Source organism: Pteropus medius, unplaced genomic scaffold, assembly GCF_902729225.1.
Source record: "Pteropus medius unplaced genomic scaffold, Ma_sr-lr_union100, whole genome shotgun sequence".
NCBI lineage: Eukaryota > Metazoa > Chordata > Mammalia > Chiroptera > Pteropodidae > Pteropus > Pteropus medius.
Genome location: NW_024349800.1, coordinates 32,866,501 through 32,875,502, shown reverse-complemented (window position 1 = coordinate 32,875,502; position 9,002 = coordinate 32,866,501). Strand labels below are relative to the sequence as shown.

The 9,002-nt window shown below is 35.4% G+C and overlaps 1 protein-coding gene and 1 pseudogene across 13 annotated transcripts in view; one reads left to right on the top strand and one right to left on the bottom strand.

Annotated features, from left to right (window-relative positions):
- The window catches only part of NRXN1 (neurexin 1), a 1,007,449-nt gene that overhangs the window by 648,599 nt on the left and 349,848 nt on the right, over positions 1-9,002 (bottom strand). The gene's annotated exons all lie outside the window — the stretch shown is intronic.
- On the top strand, positions 5,754-5,871 carry LOC120622549 (uncharacterized; annotated as a pseudogene).

The following is a 9,002-nucleotide window of genomic DNA, read 5'->3' as shown; positions in this document are numbered from 1 at the left end:
GTGACATGATGACTGAAGCTGGGGCACACAAGTAAAACCACACTATCTTCTCCTCCCCTTCTTCCTTTCTGGATTTTTCAGCTTCCTATCTAATCAGTAGCCAGTAGGGGGACTTCACAAAAAGGTTTAAATGATGTTTAAACAAAAATTAGTATCCATTTCACAGTGTGCAACCAAGTGAACATGGGGAAATAGGAGAACAATGCGAGGGACAAAAGATCAAAAAAGGACAAATTAAAGTCTTTTGCAACCTGGGCAAAACATATCAGATCCCGATGTAAAAAAGAAAAATTTGGAAAACTTGGATTGTTTAACATGCAGTGGCTTGGCCAATTTAAGAAAAGCAATGAACTGAGTATAATTAAATGATAAATTGGACTGATCGGTCTATTCATATTTTCTTCTGGAAAGTAGCAAGCATTGGGAAAAAATATATAGTTCCCTATTCCCTCCTTATTTTTCTTTCTGTTTCCCTTCTCTTTTCACTTTCAGAAAACAAAACAAACAAACAAACAAAAAAAAAAAACCTATTTTTAGGCATTAGTAAAGACTCAAGAAGAACTTCATTTGATGCATTTTTACTTACCCTTCAAACAAGTCTTTCCATGTTCCAAGGCCACTGCTTGTGGAATCCAGATAATTCTAGCCTACAATTTAGGAATGAAAGTGCATGCTTTTTTATCAAGATGTGTTCGTAGAAATTCTAATGAATAAAGCCTGAGCCGGTTTAGCCTAATATGGTAGAAACAACATTTAAATTGAACTGAACAATATTGTTAATTGCTAAAAAAAAATCTTCACTGGTATGATTTAGTTTAAGAGCTGCAACTTGGCATCTTGTTGGGAACAAAATATTTGTGAATGGGGAGTATCTGCGCTTGTTTGGTTGGTTTTTGTTTTATAAAGACAGGGGAAAGAAAGAAGATAGAAGAGAACTGGAACTGTAAGACTTTGAAAGCTGGTACATCATCATCTACAACATAAATATGCTGATGCATAGATAGATAGATATAGATTTGATTATAAAGGTTATTTATAAATTGATTATAAATAGTAGTATAAATAGATTTAGAGTAGTATAAATTTCTTTTTGATACTGCGTGTTTATACAAAGAAAAGTTTTCAAGACAAGCAGATAAGGAAGGAGAAAGAAGAAAAGGAAGTCTTAGACCAGCAATTATTTAAGGGTAAACTGACACATAAATGTGATGAAATTAAACTTAAACCATTTTCAGTCTAATTACCAATAAATAGAAATGAAAAGGTATTGACTTCTACGCTTCAGAAAGCTTGGGTAAAATCATTACAAATCTGCCAGCTCTACCATCAAAATAAATCCAGAACCTAACCTGTTCTCATCATTTCCACTGGTGCTGCTCTCATCTGAGTCACCAGCATCTCTCTTGGAGTTCTGTAATGACCCCCAAACTTGTATTCCTGAGTCTACCCTTCCCCTACCCCACCCTACCACAAGAAAGCAAAGTGATTCTTTTAAAAATTTAAAGTTCTAGTGTGTCATTTTTTCGCTCAATTCCACCTCACCTCACCCAAATGAGAAATTAAGTAGTCTTTTGAGTTAGAAGCATAAGAGATATCAATTAAACTGCCACTTACAAAAATAGTTGTGGGGATAGAAAGTACAGCAAAGGAAATATAATCAATAATAATGTAATAATTATGTACAGTGCCAGGTGGGTAATATACTTATCAGGGTGATCACTTCATAAGGCTATAAATGTCTAATTACTATGTTATACACCTGAAATTAATATAATATTGTATGTCAACTATAATTTAAAAATAAATTAATAAAAAAGAGTAACACCTATATTCTAAGTAGCAGCTCAATCTGTACGAAAACGACTGTAGCCAGAAGTCATAAAAATGATGTGATAGAGTCACAAAGACAAGATAATTAACTATTTAGAAAACAGGAGTTTATAAAGTTCTGGAAATATCAAGTTTCTCCAATGTTTATGGATTTCCTCCATTTAAACATTTGTACTGAGGTTTACAGGTGGAAAGTGAAGTTAATTTATCACCTAACTAAATATCTATTTTGTATAGAAAAGCATGGTTAAACAGATATATTCAGTATCCTACACTGCTTCTCTTGGCTGTTCATAACTGATGTGACAAGAGTTCTGTCTGTGCTACACTAATCATCACCATTAATCACTCAGACAACCTACCCTACACAATCCCTACCATTCCACCCAAGCTCAAGTGCTACTCAAGCAAAGTAGCAGCTTGTTAAAAAAAAAAAAAAAGCTCTCAGCAAAATATTATCTTACTACACTTGAGTAAAATATCTTCATTATAAGAGATGCCATCATTGAAAATGAAATTAATTCATTGATTAAAAAAAAATAAGACTATCCTAGAACATTTGTTCTTTTCTTTATGCTTTGGAAAATAAGGAAATTAAATGAAAGAGAAATTACCAACAACCACCTAGAAATAAACACTATTAATATTTTGTTAGTTTTATATCTTGCTTTATCCACTGAATGTGACATAGACATTTTCTTCTCTTTAAAAATTATTTAGAAACAAAAAAATAACAACGAACCCTTTCTTGTCCTTCCATCTCTCACAGAATAAGAGCCAAAGTCAGTGGTTTTTAACTCTACTCAATCTGAACCTGACCTTGCTGTAAGCTCATTTTTGATACCACTCCAGGCTCCCCATTGTGCTCCAGCCACAATCACCATCCTGTTGTCTCTTTAATAAGCCAGACAATTCCCTAGATCACCACCTTTCACTGATTCTTTCCTCTGTCTAGTATGTTCTTCTCCCAGATACATGCATGGCTTGCTTCTTCAAATCTTTCTTCCAATATTACTTACACCTTGCCTTCCCCTTGCCCTGCTTTATTTTTCTCCATGGAACTTACATAATTTCTAATATGGTATATAATTACTTATGCTTAATATTTGTTGTCCATCTGCCAACAGTGGAAGAATGCAATTGACACAGGACAGGGATCTTTGATATGTCTGTTCAGTAGCCTCCCCAGGGTCTAGACTGATAACACACTCATGATAGTTTTTAAATGAGTGTTGTTTCTTGTGATAAAAGGTCAGATGACTGTAATTCCTCTCCTTCTGGTGAGTGGTATCTCTGCTTCTTATTGACTACAACTGAGTCTGGACTGAGGCTAGACATGAGATAAGACTTCTACGTTCTGCCCTCAAAAAGAAAAAAAGAAAAGAAATTGAATGTATTTTAACTCTTATGCTTGAAATTCCCATCTTCCTTTAAATCACAAGGATAATCTGTTGACCCTTACAACAGCTCCAAGCTATTATTATTGCCAGTTGAGAAAGAAAGAGGCTGTAGGGTTTACTGAGTCCCTAAGTGGCATAACCAGGACTAGTAAACCATGTTATAGGATTTCCTATTTGATATAGTCACAATGAACTACAGCCACATCTCAGGTGACAGTAAATTAGCAAGGAGACAAGAGTCTTTTTCTTCACCTTCAAGAGAGGCTTTTAGCCTGTGTAATTAGCTTCTGAATAGAGACAAGAATGACTATATCATTCATATGCTTTCAGCAAGTCTTAGCCTCTTTCATTTCTGTTGTTTGCTGTCTTTGTTTTGATTCAATGTGCAGGTGCTTAGCCTGAATCTCCAGTTTACTTCATTTTATCCTATTATATAAATCCTTCATTTGTACAGCATCCAGAAAGCATTCACATCTTATCCATTTGATTCAATCTCAAGACAACCCTAGCTGAGGTAAGAGCAGGTGGATGTATATTCACCTCAGAGGAATGAATGACCGGCCCAATGTGACATAACTGGAAAGCCCCAAAATTAAGACACAAACATAGATCTTTTAAGTATAAACCCAAAGTTCCTAACTTACTGGAAATGCATTCACTGTTTTTATATTTGTTGGGGGGGGAGGAAGTGGGACAATTATTATTGTGAAGAAATTTATCTAAATTATTTTTACTACAAATGTCTTCTGAGACATAAATGTCACTTTAGTACTCCACTTCCATTTTTTGGCAATTATTCTGCCAGCATTATTCACAAACACTGACTCTTTAGAAATTCCTTCTGGCTTCTTTGCCTGCTCTTTCTACAGCTCCTTCAGCTTCTTGTTCCTGACACTTCGCTGCTGCTCTCTCTGCCATCCTCAGTACCTCTGGAACTGTGCCAGATTCCCAGTCCAGTGCTAACATCACCTTCTTTGGTCACACTAGTAAAACTGCTTCCTTCTATATCCTCACTATCCACATGCCGCTCAATTCCTCCTTTTTTGAACTGTGTTTCCTGAGAGCAAGCTGTACAATTTCATACTATTCAGACAGAATGCACTACAGCATAGCACTTATAATAGTGTCTTTTATACTGTGGGTAAGTAACTGATATTTTAAAGAATGAACCATAAACTCAAAAGATAGCCTCAGGTGGCTTATTAGAGAGGGTGGTGGCAAGAAGCATTACTGGTCTCTCTCTTCACCAGTCAACTTTGAACATTCTTGGCCCTTTCCCAGTCTGTCATTTTGCTCACCACTTATATGTCACACACATAAAAGATGGCATGAGCTATGGCTTTCTGGTTCCATTAAAAAAGGCAAATGCTAAATGCATCAATTACACATTGCTTCAAGGTTCCATTGCACTGTAAATGGATATATAAGCAATTGTTCTTTTGCCAATGCACACTTTTTGATGTAGTAATCCATTTTTCATTTTTCTAGACACTTTTTACATTTACCCATTACAAAGGGCTTCATTATGTTTAATACATCTAGTTTCTCCTGCACAGAAAGCATGTTCATTTGATAGGCTTATTCCCTAACTCATTTTATTTGGATGCAGATAATAAAGTCCTTCAAGAAAAAAGCAAGATATTTTTGATCCAAAAAGTTTAAAAATCACTTTTTTGAGTGTATGCAGCTCGTTAATATACGGTCTGGAGGTAAGCTTGATAAATGGAATGTATTCTACTTAAAAATCATTTTGCAACATAAATGATTACAGATTTTATAATTTTAAAAAGACATACATTTTTTCAAATTTAAAAACCAAAAAGACCTCAATAAATGCAAACTTATTTGGGATATATATTCGTATATTATGAATTATATATTCATTTATAGTTTTCTGAAGAAAAATTAGTGGTTTATTCTTCAATCAATATGAATTATGGCTTTCACATTTTTTTCTTTTGTTTTTCTGAATGTACAACTTTTAAAAATCAACATCAGGACTTCTCTCTCTGAAAGTTAATCAATGCCTTGATTAACACCTTACAATAAATTATAATCATCGTTTATACTTGATTTTGCTTTGATATCGCCCTAAATTAAGTTTCTATTTTAATAAGATTGGTAGTATTGAAGATGCAATGGAAACTATGAAGTATACTTTTACTTTATATTAAAGAATAGAATTATCGTTAAAATTGGTCCACCATAACTTAGACTTTTTGTGTTTTGTTCAGTGATTTTTCTCAGTCCCTAGGATAGTCCCTAGAACAAAGGGGTGCTCAACAAATATATTAGCTGAATGAATGCCTCCTAACCCTTACACTTTAGAATTTAGCCTCCTAACCACTGCACTTCACTCACTGGGAGAGGCAGAAGGTCAAGAGTAGCTCTTCCTCTGCCAGGAATTATGCTAAGCAATATGCATACATCATCTCCTTAACTATCGCAAACATTCTTTGTTGTAGGTGCTATTGTCTCTCTTTCATAGATAAGGAATGAGAGTCAATAAGAAGTTTTATTTAAGTCTATGGTCATGTTATCCTGACAAGCCAGATCCCATCTGATCTCGGAAGCTAAGCAGGGTCAGGCCTGGTTAGTACTTGGATAGGAGGCCACCTAGGAAGAACAGGTGCTGTAGGCGTAAAAAATAAAAAAAATAAGGGATTGTAAACTGACAAGGTCCTTGCAATCTGTGAGGTCAACCAAGGGTTGCCTCACCTAAAAAATAAAAATTAAAAAAATTAAAAAAAAAAAGTTGTATTCATTCAAGATAACACAGTTAATAAATTGCAGCGTTAAGATCAAAACCTTAAAAGCTGTTTTTCTGCAAAGTCTGGCCTCTTAACAACTTCCCATGTTGCCTACCCTCACTCAAAAGCTTTAAATCTAGAAGGAAAGTCAAATACTTCTCTATTTCCACATTGTATAATATCGAGACTGATTAAAGTAAAAATGACCTACTTATATCTTTGCAAGTCAGTGACACAACTAGGTCATAACCTAGTATCACCAACCTGTTTGGATTTTTAAGAGGGTGAAGTTCTCCCACTTTGAACATCAAAACCTATCTGGGGAGGTAAAGAGACCTCATGAAAGAGTAACGTGTAAACTACAGTTAAAGTAGGTGAGAGGCTACTGGTTTACATCAATGTCAACATCTAGTGGTTGGGCTCCCCAGGAAACAGGCCATGGCCATGTATCTAGAGGGCTGCTTCTGACTTGAATTGAAGGTCCCCCAAGATAGTGGAGCAGAACCTCCCAAAACCTCAAGGAGTTCATTCATCAGCATATCTAACAAAAATGTATGTCTCAACTATGTTCTAGGCACTAGTGCGAGGGTTGCATATATAGAGATAAGATATAAGGTGATTAAGCTCTGGTGATCTAATGTACAGCATGGTGATTATAGTTAACAATGCTATATTGTATACTTGAAATTTGCTATGAGTCATTCTTAAGTATTTTTACTACACACACACACGGGTAACTGTGAGGTGATAGACGTGTTAATTAATTTGATTGTGATAATCATTCCACAATGTGTGTGTGTGTGTGTGTGTGTGTAATCATCATATTGCATACCTTAAATATATACCATTTTACTTGTTAATTATGCCTCAGTATAGCTAGGGCTGGGAAAGAAAGGTTTCTGACCTCGAAAGTTCAAAAATCATTGTGTATGTCTCTATGTGCCTATGCATACATCTAAAATTTACATTGCAAGGTACTTTATGCAGTTTGAAATCATTATCATGAGTGTGATTATCAAGTGTTCAGTGATCATTCTTGACAATATCTATGCTAGTACTTTTACTATCCACATTATACAGATAAAGAAACTGAGTTTTAGAGATGTCAGGTGACTGACTAGCTTAGATTCCAACAGCAAATAGTAACAAATCCAGGAACAGAAGCATCTTAGATTTCTTTAATAACAAAGAGAAGGTTCCTAACCCATCAGGGAAGAGTAGGTTCAGGAAAAGGTGCACAGAAGAACTGACAATAAAATGTCTTCGATCCTATTTTTGATTTTTTTTTTTTTTTGCTTGATTGCTTCCTCATCCCAGCCTCAGTTTAAGATGGACTGCCTGAGCCTAGCAGCAAATTAGGTGCATGAATTTCTCTTTTCTATTTCGGAAATCAGTTTCACTCCACTTAGCAAATATAAATAGGGCTTTGCTCTATCACATTGTTCAACTATAGCTTATTCTCAGTAGCCTCCACTTCTCCTTGCTTGTGCCTTAAAGGTTCCTAGTAATTACCCATCAGCTGTTTAGACACACAGCCCTAGAGGCTGGCTTGGCCTTCTATTAGCCACATTAGGAAAATACTACGGTACAGTAACATGAGTGAAAGTACTAGAATGGCTTCATAAAATGATGAGATCCTACAGAGCAGGGGTTTCCCTTCCTTCTGAAATAATTTTACTTTTTCAAGGCATTTAAGATCAAAAATAGCATCATTCCATATGCTGAGGTATCATCTAAAGACTCTCCCAGATACTTTTATATTAATTAAAAAGTGAAATTCTTGGCATATAAACTGTCGTAGCTGCCTCTCCTGCTCAGGCGGACCTGTTATTATATTCATGAAGTGCTTCCTGAAGGCTCCTTAGACTTGCAAAGACTTAGAAAGGAATTGTTTGGTCTATCACTGTAATTCCTCTGAATTGTTATTTGTATTGTTCCTTAAGGCTTTCACTCCCTACAGTTTGTGACAGTATTGATACTATAATGTACATAACATATATTTTTCAAGAGTCTGAGGGTGCCATGTATAAATTCCTCCCGATGCTATAAACTACACATAATATCCTTACCACAGTTTGCACAAGTTAGGAAAGCATATCATTTACAAGGAAAAGCTGCTGGTTCTATTTTGCCTTCAGTATTTTGAATACTACACCTGCTCTGCTATATTCATGGTTAGATCTTTGCACAGGCAAAGTTAGTGGCCACCTACACAGTGTGTTTTGAGACATACAGAAATAACCATCTTGTTACAAACATATCCGCATTAGGTACTCAATGTTCCACTTTCCTGTCTTCAAATTCTAGCCAAGAGAAGTATGAATGGTTAAACTATCAAGAGAGTGATGAGAAAAAAAAAAAAAAGAGAGAGAGAGAGAGAGTGACAGGACTGTCCACAGATATTTTCTATAAAATACTCATATTACTCTCATATTACTTCTCCAATTAATATATTAGGAGGATTTAGGGTATTAAATAGCAAATTTTGATTCTCTGAATTTTGAAGCAATGAAAATTTTGCAAGAAATTTCTATGTGAGGGTAAGGTCCAACCTAATTTTAGCTGATGGGGGCAAGATGAGGACACCAACATGTAAGTTTTAGATCCAAGATTTCCCAATAGAGAGGATACAACTCTTCTAGAGATTGTAAAATCATTGATTCTTAGACCTCACTTTCAGTCATTCTCATTAAGTAGACTGAGGATGGCATCTGGGAAGCTTCATTTTTTAATGGATGCCCAAGTGATTCTGATAGATCATTCTGGTCTATAAACCACTTCTTGAGACATGATGCTTAGGGATAATAAACCAAGATACAGATGATGGGGGTCAGAAGGGGAAGACAGATCTAAGACATCTTTATTTCCTTCACAGTGTTTCCAAGGGCTAACCTTGCTAACACGCTCTTTTGACTTAAATTGGTCATTACATATTCTTGCTCACTGAAATGCCATCCATATTTTTCCTGTCTCCAAAAGAAAAAAAAAAAATCTTGACAATCACTTGGTCCTTCCTAGATCT